Genomic DNA, 19,534 nt, shown 5'->3' on the forward strand with positions numbered 1-19,534 from the left:
ACCCAACACAAGAGAGAGAATAAAGTTATATATCTGTGTTGCTGTGTGATGTGTTTTTACATGTTGTTGGACTTTTGTGGATCACTGTTTGATCTTTCCTTTCACTGCATATATCTTTACACAATTCCTTTGTGTGTTCTGGACACTTTATTCTATTTATTTCTTTTCTGAGCTTGAAGGCACCAATGATGAGAACAGGGCAATCCTGGTGAGTACCTGCCAGGTTCCCGTTGGTGGTGCGCCCGTGAGGTGCCTTCTCGCTCTCACTCACATTTTTTTGTCGTTTATGTATCACGGTTTGACACTAAAATGTGTATGTGTGTATTGTCTCACAACTGTAGTGATTCTCTCTTGGAACGGGCGATTGTTAAATAAAGCACTATCCAGGGCTATACCGACTACCCCAACAAACTAATGATAGGGGAGTGGCTTTTGGCAAAAATATTGCTAAAATTGGTATCCCCGTAATAGAAGGATGAAGTCTATTAGTGCCCAACAAGTCTAGGTCTTGTATTTATATGTTATCTCGCCGTAGTCCAGGCAATCGTTAAAGGGGCCACGCCTGTCCTGTTGAGGAGCTGGAAAGTCCGTTACGGGGCTGAACAGAGGGCAGGTCTCGACCCGCTGACACTTCTCCACGGCAGTTCAGACCCAGCTATATGCAAATCAGTCTTGACCCTGTGCCTCTGGGGAACAGTCCAGCAAAGAACTGCCAAGCCAGGTCTTCCCTGAACCAGAAACAAGCATCCTGGGACTGGTTTTGGGGTAACACCACTCATCAGCCAGGCTGGCTTGAATCCAGTGGCAAAGTGAGCAAGGGACCCATGTCTGGGCATACCCTGCCAAATTAGGGCGAACAAAGCAAACACAATGAGATGATGGACAGAGCGCAGAAACTTTTCAGACAGTCATTCCCTTTATTTAGCACAGGGATGGCCATGTTCTCTTTTTTTGTGAAAGCTCATCTAGTTTAACTACAAGGTAACACTACAAGGTTATTAGTGTAATACATACAGATTGTGCGGGCAAAATGGCGGCTGCGTGAGTTGCGCGGTGTTTGCTCCCTGACCAGTTTGTTCTCTGAATGTGAGCTACGGAGCTAATTTGCTGCTAATCCCGACTCTTCGAGCCCGGCAAAAAGCTGTACCTGTTTCCAGTTGATCCCCGGATTGAATGATCTTCCTTCCCGGATTGTGTAGGATCTGGCACCGCTTGACGGAACACCGCCTTCAGGTTCCGCGAAGCCGAGCGTGTCAGGCGCTGGGTCGGTGGCGAATACTGGTTGCCGGCAAGCCGCTGGGAGAACACGCCATCCGGATTGAGATGCCGCCTCACTGAGTTGCTCCTAAGGACAGGGCTTCAAGTGTGAAGGTTAACGTAGCCACAAAAAAACAACCAACGGTAAAGAGCCTGGAAGCGGCTCCCATCTCCATGCAGGGGGATAGTGAGACGACAGAGTAGCCAGTGGAGAGCGGCGGAATTCCTGACATGGAGCAGGTCTCGCTCGACGAGGGAGCCAAGAGAAAGACCCCGACGATCCCTGGAATGTTTTCTGGCAAGCCGGAAAGTGAGAATCCGAGCTGCCAGTCCAAGCCACATCTTGAGCGAACGCCAATCCAGTTAAGGAGTACAGGATCTGTATCTACTACAGTTTCATCTGTCACTGTTACTGCTACTGTTTTTCCCAGTAACTCCATTATGGCTATTAGTAACTCAAGTAACATTGTATCCGGGACGTATAGTGTGTTCACTGTATTAGAAGCTGCAGACACCCATGCTGTTATGTTGCCTATGTTACCTGAGCCACCTACTGGGATGGAGCCAGAGGGGGGTCCGGGCTTGGATCCCGATTTTCTTATTATTCCTGGTGGGCTGCAAGAAGGAGGGGATAAAATACCGGGTACCCCTGATGGTGGGAATTTTTTTTCTATGGCTGAGGAGTCGGATTCTATAGGGGGCAGTGATGTGGATGATACAGATGAGGATGGCTCTGCAGATAATAGTGATACAGATAACGCTCCCACAACCGCTGACACGCTTAGACAGGCTTCTAGTCGTGTCAGGAGGAAAAAGCAGTCAAGCTCCTGGCATGAGAGTATTCATTCGGATTCTAATGCCCATCTCCAATGGGACTATTCAACTACTAATCCTAGAAGTGAGGGGGGAGAGGGAGGTATAGGATCTGGATTCCAGGAAGAGAACCTCCGTGCTTCAGGAACTAAGAGTGAGCAGGCTTCCTCTTTAATCTATGCGACTCTTAAGGCAATGCAAGTTGAGGCTCGCCAGGGGCACAAAAGAGAGCAATTGGCGACAAAGAAAATCCAGGGAGCTATCCGAAAGACCACAAAAGCTTGCACTGAAGTTATGGCTCGAACACCGGCTTTGGAGGAAGGTGTAGTAGGTCTAGAGGCTGGGCTGGAGTGCACTGAGAAAAGACATCTGCTAACGATGCCAGAATGATGGACATTTTATGGAAACGTGAGGAGTCTGAAAATAGACAATGAAGGAACAATCTGCGCTTGCTGGGTATAGAAGAGAAAGCTGAAGGAGGGATATACGTGGCTTTGAGCTCAGACTCTTCAAGTCCGCTTTCCCAGAACTTTCACACTGGAATTGGGAAACTGGAGTATTTTTATAGTAATACTCCTGAGGCGGAAAGCCGGGAGTTAGTCCCTTTTAAAAACTGTTGTTATTTCTGTGTTTTTAACTCTGCACTCACCTTCTGACGCCTCTGACAAAGCAGAAAGCGCCGCTCTCACTTGGCGCAGAGCGCTTCACTCGCGCCTCGCTTTGCCCGCAGGCCACGCCCCCAGCCTTTACTATATTGGGACGCTGATGTACGAGCGCCGCCATTTATAGTAATACTCCTGAGGCGGAAAGCCGGGAGTTAGTCCCTTTTAAAAACTGTTGTTATTTCTGTGTTTTTAACTCTGCACTCACCTTCTGACGCCTCTGACAAAGCGGAAAGCGCCGCTCTCACTTGGTGCAGAACGCTTCACTCGCGCCTCGCTTTGCCCGCAGGCCACGCCCCCTTCGGAGGCCACGCCCCCAGCCTTTACTATATTGGGACGCTGATGTACGAGCGCCGCCATTTATAGTAATACTCCTGAGGCGGAAAGCCGGGAGTTAGTCCCTTTTAAAAACTGTTCTTATTTCTGTGTTTTTAACTCTGCACTCACCTTCTGACGCCTCTGACAAAGCGGAAAGCGCCGCTCTCACTTGGCGCAGAACGCTTCACTCGCGCCTCGCTTTGCCCGCAGGCCACGCCCCCTTCGGAGGCCACGCCCCCAGCCTTTACTATATTGGGACGCTGATGTACGAGCGCCGCCATTTATAGTAATACTCCTGAGGCGGAAAGCCGGGAGTTAGTCCCTTTTAAAAACTGTTGTTATTTCTGTGTTTTTAACTCTGCACTCACCTTCTGACGCCTCTGACAAAGCGGAAAGCGCCGCTCTCACTTGGCGCAGAACGCTTCACTCGCGCCTCGCTTTGCCCGCAGGCCACGGCCCCTTCGGAGGCCATGCCCCCAGCCTTTACTATATTGGGACGCTGATGTATGAGCGCCGCCATTTATAGTAATACTCCTGAGGCGGAAAGCCGGGAGTTAGTCCCTTTTAAAAACTGTTGTTATTTCTGTGTTTTTAACTCTGCACTCACCTTCTGACGCCTCTGACAAAGCGGAAAGCGCCGCTCTCACCTGGCGCAGAACGCTTCACTTGCGCCTCGCTTTGCCCGCAGGCCATGCCCCCTTCGGAGGCCACGCCCCCAGCCTTTACTATAGTGGGACGCTGATGTACGAGCGCCGCCATTTATAGTAATACTCCTGAGGCGGAAAGCCGGGAGTTAGTCCCTTTTAAAAACTGTTGTTATTTCTGTGTTTTTAACTCTGCACTCACCTTCTGACGCCTCTGACAAAGCGGAAAGCGCCGCTCTCACTTGGCGCAGAACGCTTCACTCGCGCCTCGCTTTGCCCGCAGGCCACGCACCCTTCGGAGGCCACGCCCCCAGCCTTTACTATATTGGGACGCTGATGTACGAGCGCCGCCATTTATAGTAATACTCCTGAGGCGGAAAGCCGGGAGTTAGTCCCTTTTAAAAACTGTTGTTATTTCTGTGTTTTTAACTCTGCACTCACCTTCTGACGCCTCTGACAAAGCGGAAAGCGCCGCTCTCACTTGGCGCAGAACGCTTCACTCGCGCCTCGCTTTGCCCGCAGGTCACGCCCCCTTCGGAGGCCACGCCCCCAGCCTTTACTATATTGGGACGCTGATGTACGAGCGCCGCCATTTATAGTAATACTCCTGAGGCGGAAAGCCGGGAGTTAGTCCCTTTTAAAAACTGTTGTTATTTCTGTGTTTTTAACTCTGCACTCACCTTCTGACGCCTCTGACAAAGCGGAAAGTGCCGCTCTCACTTGGCGCAGAACGCTTCACTCGCGCCTCGCTTTGCCCGCAGGCCACGCCCCCTTCGGAGGCCACGCCCCCAGCATTTACTATATTGGGACGCTGATGTACGAGCGCCGCCATTTATAGTAATACTCCTGAGGCGGAAAGCCGGGAGTTAGTCCCTTTTAAAAACTGTTGTTATTTCTGTGTTTTTAACTCTGCACTCACCTTCTGACGCCTCTGAAAAAGCGGAAAGCGCCGCTCTCACTTGGCGCAGAACGCTTCACTCGCGCCTCGCTTTGCCCACAGGCCACGCCCCCTTCGGAGGCCACGCCCTCAGCCTTTCCGCCCACACTTCCATAAAGCATGTGTTTCCCTCGGAAGCCCAGCGGACGAGCGCAGCGGGCGCGACGTTTGCGCGCCGAAGGCGCGCCTAAGGGAAGCCCGTCTGCGCCCGTCCGCGACCGACCGGGACTAGGGGCACCTCATAATACCCAAACTATTCACTACTCCAGGGCCGATCTCATGGAATATAATACAAACAGTGACCTTCTCCTTTTACCAAAGGATACACTCCATCAGCTTTGCAAGCATGGTATCCTGAGCCAAGGCTGTCACCTCTCCACTCGCGCAGCATGTCTGGCCCCGCCCAATCTACCCATCAATGAACTCGCTATTTTGTATCTCAACACTCGCTCCCTTGTCAAGCATCAGATGGACATCTTCCTTCTATTAGACACGGAAAAGCCAGATATCCTCCTTTTGGCAGAAACCTGGCTAACCCCTGCTTCAGCACCCGATATTATAGCAGCACTGCCTCCTGACTACTATATTATTCAGGCTGACCGCGCCACCGGGAAAGGAGGAGGTGGAGTTGCGGCAATTATTCATTCCAGCTTGGATGTCACCACTCTCACCTGTTTGACGTTATTCAATACAGACAATCTGGTATTAAAGATTGCTACTCCTCACATGTCTATAGCATGTGTTCTCTTATATAGACCACCTACCTCAATGCCATTGTTTCCTATGTCTCTGAGCGAGCAAGCCGCTAATCTGGCTTTGGATCATACCAGGGTCATATTAGTTGGCGATTTTAACTACTGGTATAAAGACCCAGCAGAGGGCTCTCAATCGGCAGAACTGACTGACCTTCTATCTAACCTCAATTTTAAGCAATTGGTGCTTTCCCCCACCCACGCTAAAGGACACATTTTAGACCAAGTGTGGTCTAACACTACCTGTGTGTCCTCTCCTTTAACCTTGCCTTGCCTATGGTCAGATCATCTCATTCTCAGATTTAAGATCTGTGTTGAGTATATCAGAACTACGGTGCCAATCACTGGCAAATTAGCCAGAAACTGGAATGCTATGGATAAGGATGCCTTCTTACAGTCACTAGGCAATGATGTCCCTTCCTTGGATAACGACATAAATCGGTCAGTTGCCACGCTAACCAACTGGCTACAAGAGGCCAGTAACCTTCACGCTCCTTATAAAACAATTAGATTAGCACGTCGTACGGACGCTAACAGATGGTTCTCAGCCGACCTAAAAAGCAGGAAATTGGCCCTTCGGCATCTTGAACGCCTGTGGCGCCGTGATTATGACACCGAGGGGAAAATTAAATACACTAGGGCGAGGAAGGAATACATGAAAGCTATCTCTGCAGCAAAGACAGAGTACTTTTCTTCTCGTATCCTAGAATCAACAAACAAATCCAAAGACATCTTTTCGGTTTTTAATGAACTGACTAACTTGGAGAACGTTCGTCCTAAACCAACTCCCACCCAGTGTTTGTGTGATTCACTCAACACTTACTTCAGTGACAAAATCACGGATATAAAAGCTAGCATTCCCCAATCAAAAACTTTAATCATGACCGGCATGGCAATCAAGACCGGTTCTGCCACTCTTACCAACTTTTCATCCATAACTCATGACCAGCTTTCGGAGCTATTGATGAGAGTTAAATCTGGCTCCCCATTGGATATCTGTCCCCCCCGCATCCTGAAAGAATGTTTTTCCACCTACCCTACCCCTGTTCTGGCCCTCCTTAATGACTCTCTCTTGTCGGGCATAGTCCCGTCTGCCTTCAAAGAAGCAACGGTCATACCTTTATTGAAAAAACCTGGGGCCGACCCGGCATGTAAGGCAAACTACAGGCCTATCTCGTTGTTGCCTTACCTGGCAAAGATTTTAGAGGCACACGTGGCGAAAATCCTCTCCAACTTTCTGGAGGAGTCCTCCTGCTTTGATCCCCATCAGACTGGATTTCGGCCTGCGCATTCCACGGAGGCAGTGGTCACTGCGGTGTTGGACACTCTCCGAGATTGCGCAGACAGACGCTCTCCCCAGGCACTGGTGCTCCTGGATCTGTCGGCCGCGTTCGACACGGTCGACCACAACATCTTGGTCGACCGTGTCAGACAGGTCGGCATACAGGGCACAGCGGCCTGCTGGTTGAGATCCTTCTTGGAGGACCGCTCACAAGCGGTGCGCCTGGGGGACCTAACTGGTGTTAAACAGCTCACCCCATGCGGAGTGCCACAGGGTTCTTCCTTGTCACCTCACCTCTTCAATATATATATACTCCCCCTGATACAAACTTTGAGGGACAAACAGGTGAGAGTTTTTAACTACGCAGATGATCTGCAATTACTTTTCACCATTGATAACTCTGAAGAATCCGTCAGTCACTTCCAGTCAACCATGAGGTTTATTAAATCCTGGATGGATCAAAATCAATTGAAATTGAACCCGGGGAAAACAGAACTGGTATTGACTGGGGACAGCGCTAAACACTGGGGCCCTCACTATTGGCCCTTAGACCTGGGTCAAGCTCCACAACCATCACCATCGGCTAAAACGTTGGGAGTCATTGTGGATAGCGACCTTTCGTTAAAGGCACAAGTGGGCCAGGTGGTTTCTAAGTGTTTCTTTCAACTAAAAAAAATCAGGAAGGTTCGGCGATTACTAACGCTAGAGGCCATTACCCAGGTTGTGATCGCCACTGTTCTGTCCCACCTGGATTACGCGAACTCCATCTATTTGGGTCTCCCAGTCTTTTTACTCAAGCGTCTCCAGATGGTACAGAACTATGCTGCTAGGATGATATTGAAGCAACCAAGGTGGCAAGCAGCGACCCCCCTTCTTACTAAACTGCACTGGCTTCCGATCACACAACGCTGTGCCTTTAAGGCAGGTTGTATGATTTTTAAATCACTGCATGGCAAAAGCCCCAAATTTATTAATCAAATAATTACCAGATATGTTCCCCCCCGCAACCTTCGCTCACTCCACTTAGGCCTTCTTCAGATTCCCCCGTTCAAGCTCAAACGTTCTGGTGGACGTAGGTTTGCTACACTTGCCCCCAGCTTATGGAATACCTTGCCACTGGAAATTCGGCTCTGTCAAGACCTTCTACCTTTTCGGAAAGCACTGAAGACATGGCTTTTCAGACAAGCTTTTTAAAACCTACTTTCCCTACCTCTGTTGTGTTACTATAAAACCTAGCGCCAAGAAACTAATCAGTGTTAGTGCGCTTAATAAATAATTTAATAACATAACATAACATAACATAACTGAGATTCAGCGTGTCCACCGATTACCGTTAATGGTAAAGAGTAATCCCGGCCCGGACCTAAAACTACGAGCAATCCTGATATTTTTTGTGAATTTTTTATTGCGGCAAGCAATATTTGAAAAGGCCCGGCAGGATGCTAAGAAAGTAGCAGAAGGGCAGACTTTTTTTGTGCCACCAGACTTCTGCCACAAAACCGTTGAGAGAAGATCGCGATTGAGGCAGATGATCTCCCCCTTTCAGAAACTTGGTTGTGAAGTATATCTGATGAACCCTGCTTGGTTGAAAGTTATACATCAGGGGCGGGTCAGGGTATTTACTTCCGAGATCCAGGCGGGGAGCTATCTATAGGAGATATCTGGTGATTAAGCGAGCCTGTGCCTTGTCTGAAAATTATAGGTTGGGGTCCGCGGTTCGGGGCTCTGTCTTATTTCCGATTCCTTTTCTTGTTTCTCTCAGATGTCTCTCCTTCTCCATTTGTTCCAATAGAGGGGGGTCTTGGGTAGGTCTTCTGCTCCTGTTAGAGGGGACGAATGTATAAGTTTTACTCAATGGTCTATGGAAAGTAAACATAGTGGGGCAAAGGGGAAGCATGGCAGGGCTTGGCTCCTTACGTGTGTTTTATTTTGCTATTGGTCAGGGAGCAACAGGGGGCGCACTAACGTGGGAGGCATCACAAGGGTGTTTTGAAATGTGTTTTTTTTCTGAGGCTTTGGTTATTATTTCTTGGTGTATGTAATATAAAGTATGGGGTGTGTTAGGATAGCCACTATCAATATGTGTGGATTAAATGATCCAGTGAAACGTCGAAGGATAAAAGAAGATGTTTGAATCCTGAAGGCAGATATAATCTGTCTCCAGGAGACCCACATCGAAGCCAGCAGAAGTAAGAATATGGAATATGGAGCTGGATGGGTTTCAGCTGATTTTATAGTCTATGCAGGAGGTCAAGACCAGGGAGGTGGCAAATTTTTCGCGCTCCATTTCAGACAAATATGGTCGATGCTCAATTGATAATAGTTTTTTCACATTGTGTTCAGTATATGGCCCTGTGTTACATGACCCTGAGCTGTATGATTGGCTGAGAGTTGAATTGGTGGGTTGGCCGTTGCCGGTCATACTCTGTGGTGACTTCAACATTAATCTGGATTGTGCAATATCCAATCACCCGGAAATAATATATCAAGGGCGTAAGCCAAAAGTATTTAGATCTCTCAGCCAATTAAAGGAGCTGCACGGGTTGGTGGATATTTGGGCATTAACACAAGGCAAGGATCCTGGTTTTACTTATTATTCTGCTCCGCACCAATCACATTCCAGATTGGATTATTTTTTATCTCTCACAGTCTGGTGCAGCGCAGTAAAATTGTAAAGTTTCCTAGGGTAATGTTCGACCACAACCCTCTGGTCTTGGAAGTAAATATTAAATGTCAGATAAATGTGTTTAGCTGGACCTTCAAGGAGTGATAATTTGTATACAGAGCGTATGGCAGTATGAATCACCAGATTTTTTAATGAGAATTTGGGTAGCACTAGTGTTCAGAATGTATGGGATACCCTGAAGGCAGGTATTAGGGGGGAGACCACGCAGTTCGGATGGGAGGTTCAGAAGAAAGAGAGAAGTAAGCTAAATGATCTGTATGAGGTGCTGACTAAAGCTGAGCTAAATTTGGTAAAGGCTATATCAGAGGGAGGGGATATCGATATGGCTCAAACCAGGATCTTAATCGCCAGATCTGCTATAACGGAGATTTCTTCTGCTAAAGCCGCGGGTAGATATCTTTCTTGGCGAACCAAATTGTATGAAAGTAATGAGAATGTGGGGCACACTCTAGCTGTGCGAATGAGGGAAAAGGAAGCACAAACCCGGATTGCGGGAATTAATGATCCCGCAATTGGCTTAGTGACTGACTCTGGTGCACTTCTCGCCGCTTTTGAGAATCTTTATCAGAGGTTATATTCTGAAGATGTCAGAGATTTATCCGGGTTGCAGGCAGAAATCACTGGATATTTCGATAAGGTTAAACTGGACCTCCTGGCCTCTGAAGACAGAGAAATGTTGGATGCTCCGAATAGTTTTGGAGAGATTATTAGTGCTTTAGACTCGGTGCCATCTGGAAAAGCTGCTTGGCTGGATTTCCTTCCAGGCGAATTTTATAAAAATTTCTGAACCCAGTTGGCACCAATTATGTTGGAGATGTTTTGTTTGATTCAGAGTGTGGAAACTCCCCATGTCTCTTGGAGGTATGCAAAGATTGTTATATTCTTAAAGAAAGGTAAACTGGCTACGGATTTGGGAGCTTATCGACCCATCACATTGATAAACAACAACGTAAAGATCTACTCTAAGATTTTTGCAAATAGGTTGGCGTCAGTAATTAAAAAAATAGTCTCTCCTCAGCAACACAGCTTTGTCCCAGGTCGAGAAACAATAGATCATATACGTAGGACAATAACTCTATTTTACTATACTAAGGTGACAGGAGACCCTATGGCCTTAATTTTATTAGATGCTAAAAAGGCATTTGATAGGGTCGCCTGGCCTTTTTTATGGGCAGCTATGAAGCATTATGGGATTGGGGAGGGATTCCTATGAGCAGTCCAAAGTATGTATAAGGATCCAATTGCCAAAATTGCATTGATGGGAACACAGTCGGGTGAGATCAACACGAGGCGAGGCACTAGACAAGGGTGTCCTTGCTCTCCCTTGTTATTTGCGATCTATATTGATCCTTTAATAAGATTGATTCAGGAGAACCAGACATTCCTGCCAATTTCTGCCTGAGGGGGAGATGTGAAAAATTTAGGTTATGCAGATGACCTAGCTATAACTACTTCTGCACTGTAGCAGGCACTAGAGGAAATAGGCATTTTAACTTCACAATGTGGCAGGATCTCTGCCTGTCATTTGAATGATAGCAAGACTCAAATAGTTATTAACGATAAGGTTGTTTTAGTAGACCAACGCATTCTGTCAAATGCCAGGTATCTAGGTGTTGACATAAGCTCTAACCCTGCAGTCATCGTAGATTTGAATCTCTCACCATTACTATGTAGTATGAAATTAGACTCCAGGAGGGTGAATAATTTCCATTTGACGCTAATTGGAAGATGCAAGGTCATTGAAATGATTTTCCATCCCAAAATATTATATTATTTCAGAGCTATGCCCCTGGAAGTTAGCAAGATATGGTTCCAGAAATTTGACCAGGTAGTGTTGTGGTTCTTATGGGCGAGGCAGCGCACTAGATGGGCACTTAGGTATATGACGTTACCTAGAGATCGGGGAGGCTGGTCCGTCCCTAACTTTCAAATATACTACTGGGTGATCACACTGAAGTATTTGGGGGAGTTGGTGAATGGGGGTAATCTGGGAGGTCCTGAAATCTCAATTTTTCCATTCATATATGAGGCAGAAGTGAGGGGTCTCCTCTTGCTGCAGATAGATTTTGCATATTTTAGGAGGGTTAAGTTTAAGGTTTTGCTAGGTGCTTATAAAGTTTGGACTGCAGTCAGGAAAAGGTTCGAGATTGGGCGGCTCCATCGGTACTCTCCCTTAGTTAATAACTTTTTACTTCCGGAAATCTTTCATGATGTATGTTTTAGAAGATGGGGCGAAAGAGGGATTCAGTATATTGGGGATTTCTTTTGTGATACCGAACTGCTCTCCTTCGATGCCATTAAAGAAAGATTTGGCATCGCGAATAAGGATTTTTTTTTATATTTACAAATACGGAACTTTTTGGCCAAAAGATGTTTGAATCGGAACCGAATTCCGTTATTATTTTTGATCAATAGTAATCATCCTGTCACCTCTGCTGTTTACAAATTAATTAATGAAAAAATGGGAGATGATCTTGCCAGGCATTTCGATAGATGGCAAACAAGTTTACATGCTGGACAGGGGGAGTGTGAGGACTCCCTGTTGCTTAGTCAAACATTGTGTATCTCAGCCAATTTGCAGGTGCAATGTTTTAAGACTTGGTGTAATCTTTACGTAACCCCGGCACGTATATACCGATGGGGGGGCACTTCGGGGATACAATGCTCACGCTGTGGGTTGTTGGCTGCGGATAGCACACACATGTTTGCTACCTGCCCAGGTCTTTCTCAAGTACTATTTAAAATTGAACAACGACTAGAATCTGTATTGGGCTACACCCTATCACTGATCCCGCAGGCTATAATGTTGGGGATTTCTAATCAAGTCATGGTAGAAGCTGACAGGAAAATGGTGTTTATTGCAATGGCAGTATTTCTTTTGTGTTTTGCCACGGCATGGCTTGATTCAGACCCGCGTCAGGACATGTCTGGTTTAGTAAATTATTATCTACGTATAATTGGGAGATCTCTGTGTATAGAAGAAAGGGTAGGCGGGCGAGGGAAAAAGGGGACACATTGTGGTTGTCTCTAACTAACTGGCTAAGCAAGGATTGGCATACAGCCTGAGAAGTATGATTGTGGTGGGGTCTCTGTACAGTATACAAATATTTTTGTCGAGATTTGTTTGTTTTTTCTAGAAGGATGGATCCACTGGGGTGGGGGGCGAAAAGTAAAAGAAATGGGGCATCAGTCACAGCTTTTTTTATGTTGTACTTGCCATTTTGCTTTTTGTCTTATGTTTTGATGTCTCAATAAAGCTCTTAAAGCTCTTTAAAAAAAAAGGAAAGTACATCTAGTTTATAAAGTCATATCCGTATTGACATACCCTGGTCTCTATTGTTGTATCCCTCTTTAGAGGAAACCAAGAGATACAACGATACATAGCGACTTATCATGACCCCAAAATAAGAATGTACACTCCAATTAGTTTATTAATATAAAATGTTTTATGATCGCAAACTCAAACTAAAGATCATCATGAATTTTAATAATAGATGTGTTTAATTTTTTGCCACCACTTTATTCCTTTCCTAGGGTGCCAAACAAACTTCCTACACCATCAGCCCACCAAACCCTTAAAGCCTCCTCCTTCATTCGGAGTCTTTCTAGACTCCTGCTAATGATTGTGTGACAATGCCTTCAATGAGGAATCCTCCCCCGCCCGAATCCTGTACACAACCAACAACCCCTGCACCAAACTTGTGCCTACCATGTCAAAAGAAGTCTTCATACTATAAAGGTGCACAACAGATGACCCCATTCCGAAATAACATACATGCATATAATCAAACACACGTGAAACACGGCTCAGTCATTCTGCTTACAGTTGAACCCAGCCTATGCAACCACTGTGAGATTCTTATCTAAAACCTCTCACAAGAGTTGATTATGTAAAGCTTTACCATACAGTTTGCCAGAAAAAGTCTAGATTGTTTCATAATTTTTTAAGGTTGCAAATACCCTTCTTAATAACTGAAAGCACCTGTGCTGCACACCGGATGCAAAGAAAGATCATCTTCGTTCTGAGCCTTAACAGTGGCTGTAACTATGTGTAATTCAGTTGGCTTTAAGGAAGTCAATATAAAAGCTGGTGAATAAACAGCAATTTGCATGGGTCAACTGCTATCTCCATCCCAATTTTGACTTATGCTGTCCTCTAGCCACACTGTCTCTTGATCATTCCCTTCTTTAACCATTGTTACTTTGTTCTCATGTTTTTACATTCCTATTGAATTAAAGTGCATAGCATTTCTGCTCACTGGATTTATTAGATTGCCTGTGCAATATGTCTATCAAAATAAAATATTTAGGGCTGAGTTTACAGATGACAGCTAGTAGAATATGACACTTGGTTCTACCCTACCATGACTGATGATTGCTACTTTAGACTTGTTGCACTCAAATTTCATCTGTGTGGATTGCACGTTGAACTCACTTTGCACATAAGAGTATCCTAGTTTGCTACTTCATCTTTACTTTCCTATCACAAATTGGTTGGTCCTATTGTGAGAATTGGTCTTGGGTAGCTTTGTAAAGAAATGTAACACAACACAGCACCTTGCCCTGAGTTGCATTACATTTCTTAGTGGTAGTTGTTCCATGGGTGGAGGATGGGCCACCTAAGGTGTCTTAGGAGATGTGGCGTTTTACAGTTCTCTCCCATTCATGCAACGCAGTGCAGCAACTTTGCATGATGCCATGCGTTGCGTATACTTTTGAAAATATGCCCTCAAAGTTTTAGCAACACTGCTCGTCCCATCAGCGTGTGACCCTGGAGCATGATGGTCGATGTAGTCGGTATCAGCGGGTGCGCTTCTACCCGAGTGTTGAATCTTGAGGGTGTTCACTGGCGTGCTTGCCATCCCTGGACACGTGTTTCGCGTTCATCAACGCTCATCAGCAGGGATTAGGCGTGTGCACGGGGTTGCTGCGTGGGTTGCCGAAAATATTCATAGGTCCAGATACCTCTTAAGGCGCGCAGGTGCGTTATCTCGAGGTCGTCACCTCCACCGGCTCAAGGGAGCCTGTATAAATAGTATGTCCGAAAGAGGTCGCACACTGCTCGTCCCATCAGTGTGTGACCCCGGAGCATGATGGTCGATGAAACTAGTTAATCTTCATAGGCTAAACATAAGGATCTCACATTACCATGACAATTATTAATGAGAAATACCAGAACCAGCTGGAAAGTATGCCTGAATTCTAAGGGCTATGCGAGTCTTTGGAAAGGAAAAAATGCCTTGGGATGGCATTTTGTATGCTGCTTGTGTTGAGGAATAACACTTTGCCTTGGGCTCCAGTGGGAATGCGGGTTACAGTAGAAAATAACAACAAACTCCAGCCTTCCTGTTGTGTCTGGTGATCATGGTTCATAGAGCTTGTTTTGTGTCGCCTCCCTTCTCATGCCTTCTCGTTTACGTGCAGACACCACGCAGTCTGACATCCTGCACTGCCGCTGCCTAGCTGGCTTGTGTGGGTCCTGCATCCAAGGTTCTCATCGCTTGTTCTTTTATGCCACTGTTGAACACCTGCACAGCGCTGTTTAAGCTAGCCACACACGGTCTGGCAAAAAAAAAACACACTGCACCCATTATCAAATCAGTGAGCATATGGTGGCACCCACTAAGTGCAAATCACTTAAACCACACGTGTGAAGTAGCTGAAGAAGGAAGCCACGCCTAACAGTACTTCTGAGGCCAGCCTGTGTCTGCTGCCAAGAAATGTAGCATGAACAGGAAAGGCTCACAATGCACCACAATCAGCTTGCGGGAACATCACGCCTTCAGTTAGAGCTTCTCCAACAACGACAGCTGTCCCACTTACCCTGCCCAATGATATGCCCAATTCGCAAATGTCCAATTGATCAACAGAAACTGATCAAGCAAACAAATTTGCCCACATTTTTAAAAAATCTCCACTGCCTATTTTTTGACAGACTACTGGGAATCATTGTTATCAAAATCACACTGGTGACCCCTTGAAATCATCACTGTTTGATCATCACTTTCCCCCCTGCACCTTCCTCTCCTCGCTTCTCCTAGCAGCTTACTCTTATCTGCTCAGGTTATGATGCTCCTCTATTGCAGTCAGCACCTCCACACAACCCAGAATGTATCCTCCACCTATTGGGGACAGCCTTGCTGTCTCCAAGTACCTCTCCACTCGAACACAGGCATGCACAAATGCTGCTTGCCTGTCTTAGCACATTAATGAAAGACATATTCGTTTCCCCCCAAACTTATTTAGTCAGATGCCTCGGTGGCATTACACTATGCACACAGCCTACATCCAACAAAGTCAAATCTTCGTTAACCTCGGGCAAATGTATGTGATGTCCTCTTGCATTCCCTCTTTCCAGTATAAGTATAATCTCTGTAAGCAATTGTCGCATGGAAAAAGTGAAGAAATGTCAAGAAGGAAGGGTCGAAATTGGGGTTGTGTAATGGATTTGATGTTTGTAAATTATAATTTACTTTTGAATGTATTAACACTTTGATCAGTAGAGTACATTTGCTAAAAATACAATTTGCATGCCAAATTACCTTTTTTAATGTTGGTTTTATATAGTCTATAGTATTAAAAGGTCAAAATCCCAAAAAGAGAATGAATATTTGATTATGGGCGCAACTGACAAACTGCATGTATTAATAAAACTGCGTGTGAGCATACGTATCATTGACCACACTGAATACGGTGTTTTTTTTTTTTTTTTTCTGAAGGTATTACTACAGCCCCACTTCTCTACAGTATGTGCCAATCACCTCACTGTCACAACGGCAGCAGAAAGGAAAAGGTCAGGAGAGGTCAGCGGAAGGAAGCGCCGCGCCCGCGAGGCTGGAGATCTGTTCATCGCTCGGCTTGACAAACTCAGACACTTCATAACAAAGCAGCCAATAGCGCGCGCGGAGACGGCTGAACCCGCGTCTCCGCCTTGACGCAGGGCACGGGAAGGTGTGCACGCATTCTGCATTTGTCAAAAGTAATGAAACATGCCACAAGCACTCACAGCGACTCAAACCCGGCTGGGAAAAGAAGCACACGTCCATGGACGCGTGAGGATGACAAGGTCAGCGCACCCCTCCGTAACGAAACGCTAAACCTGCTGTAAATGTATCTGTAAAAATGTTTACAGGCCGGTTAATGTCATCAGCTCAATCTGTCCGAACAAGGACAATTATTTAAAGCTTCAGCGATTGATTCTCTCCATCTTGCGTATTCTGACTGAAACGAACGGGACAACAGACAAGCTTTGTTAATGAGAAACACAAAAGCGTCATGTGCCTGTAGTTGTGAACAGTGATATTTGTAGAGAGCCAGGCGGGCTCTACCATACAATGTATCACCATCCATGCATCCACTTCACCCCTCAGGGCGGGCACGCCCCGAGGGTATAATAAACCCCGGTGAAGGTCGCTCGAGGTCTTCCCGGCAACCCGATCCCAGAGTGTGTTTCCTGTCATTTGACCCCAATGCCACAAGTGTCAAGGCCCTGACCCCATCACCACATTGGCGACGAGGCCGGACTGCCCTGCGCGTGCTGGATACGACTTGGAGTGGCGTCTCTTCACGGTGCCCGCTCCCGCTCTGCTCCGGTCCGCGGCCTGCCCACGCGCCTTCCCGTCGGAAGCGCTTTCAGCTGGCAGAGCCGGGACCGCGGAGCGCCCAGGGTGAGTGCGCCATCATTGCCCCCCCTGCGAGCGCCTCTTGTTTACCTTTTCGGTTGTCCGGGCGACGGCTGCCTGTGTCGAGGCATACGCCGGACTGAGAAGCCGGCTGCTGAGGTCGTTGAGGCTCCGCGTCACGCCTCCGACCCGCCTCTGGGTCACCTCGCACCTGATATTGCGTCAGGCGACGCTCTCCCGCCTCATGCGCACCTCGCTCCAGACGACGCTTGCCAAGCTCTCTCAGGAGTCTCTCCCTCAGGCGACGCTCTCCCGCCTCATGTGTTAAGTGCGTCAGGCGACGCTCAACAGTCTCCTGAGCCCCTCCCTCAGGCTACGCTCTCCTCTGGAGTCTCTCTTCCTGTCAGCTGCCCTGTGCCCAGCGCGGAGAGTGCGAAGAGCGTGATCGTGCGCGTGGCGGCCCCCAGTGGCTGCCAGTGGTACTGCACGCGCCACCATCTACAAGTGATCTTGTCTGAGGAAAGGCGCGATTAGCGCGTTTGTTTTGTCAACTCCCTCACAAGGTGCACACTGAGCCCCAATGGGTGTCGCTATTTACAAATAAAGCTCCTATCAGCATACTGGTTTTAAAGAAAGAAAAAATAATTAAATAAATAAGTAAATACATAATTGGAAATAATTAAAGGACGCACCATGTCCCAGAACGAGGGAGCCCCAGCGTTGCAGGATGAGGCACCAGCACAGGCTGCACAGCCTACACCGCCTGTCCAAGCAGGTCCTATTCCAGCACATGCCCCAGCCGCGACACCTGGCCCGCAGACTGGCCATCATACCCATGCAGGAGCAGCGCCGTTGCCGCCGTTCAGTGAAGCGTCTGACCCGGCCACTGCGGCAGTGAGATGGAAGGCGTGGGTTCGCAGGCTGAATCATTATTTCAAGGGCACCAGGGAGACAGATGGCGAGGTCAAGAGGTCCCTTTTGATCCTATACGGCGGAGCAGAGATAGACGAGCTTTTTGAGACGCTCCCCAACACAGGAGGTGACGGCGACTACGAGGCCGCGGTGGCCGCGCTAAACAAACACTTTGACCCCCAGCTAAACAATGATTTCGAAAAGTTTAAATTCAAACGGGCGTGGCAAACAGGCTCCGAGTCGGTAGACATGTTCTACGCACGGCTACGCCGGCTGGCGAACACCTGCCCGTTCACAGACCCGCGTGAGGAAATTCGGGATCAAATCATTGTGGGGTGCCGTTCTAAGCTGCTCAGGAAACTAATCCTGCGCCAACCAGGGATTTCGCTCGATGAGATCCTGATCCTCGCAAGGTCGCATGAGCTGTCAGATGTGAGGGCTGAAGAGATGGAGGCGGCGCTATACACCCCGGTAGCTACCCCCGCACAAACTAAACCAGTGCAGATCAAAACGGAGAGAGTGGAAGCAATCCACCGGAAACCTGCGGCGAGTCGGCCGCATCAGGTGCCTACGACAAGGAATCTGTGCGGGTACTGTGGGGAGGCCCACTCCGCCACCGCAGCGTGTGCAGCAAAAGGGCGCACGTGCTCCAAATGCGGCAGGATGAACCACTTCGCAAAGGTATGCCGAGGCGGAAAATACAGGCCAGCAGGGTCAAGGCCGAGAAACATACAGAGGAGAGTGCATCATATGTCACTTGAAGAAGATGCCAACCCGCCACCAGACAGCCTTGCTCAAGAACGGCCTCAGTGGTACGAGGATGATGAAGACGATGAAGTCTACGTCGTCTCATACGTGGGCAGAGCATCCGCAACATCCACGAGGAGAAGACCCCCACCGATGTGTTCAGTCAAGGTGGATGGCACGACAGTACAAGCACTCATAGACACGGGGGCATCCGTAAATGTTATGGACTCGGAGCAGTACAACCAAATGATGCCGAGGCCCGAACTGGTACCGTCCCAAGCAAGAATATACACTTATGGAGGAACGGAGCCCATGCCGCTGCGTGGAGTGATCACGACAACAATCAGACAAGGGGAATACTCCACGGTAGCTAAATTCCACATCACGGAAGGAAGGAAAGGCACGCTACTAAGCTGCCACACCGCCGAGGACCTCGGATTAGTTTTTTTCGCTAATCAGGTGCACCAATCACATGCAGAGTTCTTGATGGAGGAGTTTCCAGAACTGTTCCGAGGACTAGGGAAACTCAAGAACAAGAAGTTCAAACTACACATAGACAAGTCTGTGCGACCGACAGCCCTAAGGCACCGGCGTGTTCCGTTCAACCTGCGGCCGCAGGTGGAGGAGGAGCTGAGGAAGCTTGAAGAACTCGGTGTAATCGAAAAGGTGACCGGGCCCACACCGTGGGTCTCTCCACTCGTCGTGGCGCCCAAGCCCAAGCAACCTGGAGCGATACGTCTGTGTGTGGACATGCGTCTGCCAAATGTAGCGGTGAGGAGGGAAAGGCATATCACCCCTACCATGGATGACATCATAGCGGACCTCAACGGTGCCAAATGGTTCTCCAAACTCGATTTAAACGCAGGTTACCACCAGCTGGAGCTTGAGCCAGACAGCCGCTA

The 19,534-nt window shown here is 47.7% G+C and overlaps 1 protein-coding gene across 1 annotated transcript in view; it reads right to left on the bottom strand.

The window, feature by feature from the left end:
• Window positions 1-19,534, bottom strand: part of XYLB (xylulokinase) — a 1,059,043-nt gene that overhangs the window by 503,171 nt on the left and 536,338 nt on the right. The gene's annotated exons all lie outside the window — the stretch shown is intronic.

Source organism: Lissotriton helveticus, chromosome 10, assembly GCF_964261635.1.
Source record: "Lissotriton helveticus chromosome 10, aLisHel1.1, whole genome shotgun sequence".
In the NCBI taxonomy this organism is placed as follows: Eukaryota; Metazoa; Chordata; class Amphibia; order Caudata; family Salamandridae; genus Lissotriton; species Lissotriton helveticus.